Source organism: Macrobrachium nipponense, chromosome 13 (genome assembly GCF_015104395.2).
Source record: "Macrobrachium nipponense isolate FS-2020 chromosome 13, ASM1510439v2, whole genome shotgun sequence".
NCBI lineage: Eukaryota > Metazoa > Arthropoda > Malacostraca > Decapoda > Palaemonidae > Macrobrachium > Macrobrachium nipponense.
In genome coordinates, this window is record NC_087206.1 from 43,245,214 (window position 1) to 43,246,893 (window position 1,680).

General features: G+C 37.0%; 1 long non-coding RNA gene across 1 annotated transcript; it reads left to right on the top strand.

Annotated features, from left to right (window-relative positions):
* The first annotated feature begins 287 nt into the window (after nucleotides 1-287).
* LOC135225766 (uncharacterized) lies at nucleotides 288-1,145 on the top strand. The gene is made up of 3 exons (XR_010317087.1): nucleotides 288-423; nucleotides 791-905; nucleotides 1,010-1,145. It is a non-coding gene; the product is annotated as an uncharacterized LOC135225766 (long non-coding RNA).
* Nucleotides 1,146-1,680: the final 535 nt, after the last annotated feature.

Below are 1,680 nucleotides of genomic sequence, written 5' to 3' on the forward strand. Positions count from 1 at the left end.
TATTACCATAAAAGTATGAAATGAATTCGCCTTCACTGCCCACTCTCTCGCTCAATGAACAATAACATACTGCACAGATAAATTACAGTTGCCGATTATCAACGAAGTTAAACCGAAAAGGAAGAAAACTCTGACATTCGACAATGGAAATTCAAGTTTGATAAAACGTTACAGACCCCTTAACAGAAATGATCCATTTCTGTGCTTACTCTTTCACCAGTGTCCATGGGTGGAATTGTGACAGGCAGAGCTTTTACCTACCTACAGAGTCCATGACTTGGTGGCGCTATTGTATGCCGATTGCCGAAACGTGCTCGGCAAAGTCTCTGTCTTTATATTAGTTATCTTCGTTGGTGTTTGTCGGTAGTGAGCCGTCGAAATTTCGGTTGCATTTAGAACGATTGTCCCATGGGCCATGTTCGAGTAAGTATTATGTTGAAACCGAGTTCTGTTGAAATGGCTGACATTGAATAAATATAGTCTTAAATGTGAAAACGGAGAAGTTGAATTTGATCAGCGTATATGCTATTGTCTATGCTTTGGATCTAGAGAAAATTCTTGTGTAAAGCCTGGTTACTCGAAGTAATGTTATGTTTGCTAGGTTATGGGTCTTCGTTGTACCTGGTAGTGATTTTTACGTGGTACCTACAGTTAAGCTTCTTAGTCTGTGGAGATTCGTTGGTGTGAAGTTTTCCTTATATTGTACCCTCAAAGGAGCATTTGATATAAATCATTTAAGTTGGACTGTTCTCAGTCCATAAAGTGTCTAAAATTTTATTCAATTTTACAGGTTAGCTGGAGAAACTCTAGAAGATTGATTAGTCATGTCGGAATGACCAAACTAGATATCTTGCAGATAATCGGGAAATGGCGCGATACTGCCTGAAGATAGTCACTTTTATAAGGTTGGTGAAACGAAGATTGCCATGGTTTATCGCAGGAATCTCTAAGCATACTAGTTTTGGAAATACACTGCAAATGGCTTATTGCCTTAAGGTCACTTTTACAGGTTCGTTGGCGTAACTCTGGAGATCCTAGGCTTATCGCAGGAATTTTTAAAATTCCATGTGTCTTAAAATACTCGTCAAATGGCACATTGCATGAAGATGAAGTAAGTGGAATTTTGCACTCAAGTTTTAGAGGAGTTAATGATCGAAAATTAATTTTTATTTTTTACGCTTAAGGATAATTTGTATGTTAAATGGTTACTTTAGTAGTAGCTGTAACTTATTAATTTTTTTAATTATTTTAATTATTTTTATAAGGCTTTAATTAAAGTTAGTATTTAGTTAATACTAGGTGTCGGCTCAGTTTCATTAACCTAGTTTTGTAAGATTTATTTTAAAGTAGATTTGGTTAATACAAAGGTGTCCTCGGTTTTTATTAAGTTTATTAACCTAGTTTTGTCAGACTTGCTTGAAAGTTAGATTAACGTAGTATGTTGTTTTAAGGTGTCTAGGCTTAAATTTTACTAAGTAAATGGGGCCACCTTTGTCGGGGTGGCTGTGCCGCTCCGGCAAAGGTGGCCCAAGGACTTTACATGGTTGACACTTGTGTCTACCATGTAAAGGACCGATCAAATTTTGCTTTCGGGTTTTTGTGTATGAACCGTTGTGGTGATAGTTCATGGCGACTGTTACGTTTGCAACTAAAATTTGTGTTGACAGTTAGCTTTGGGTG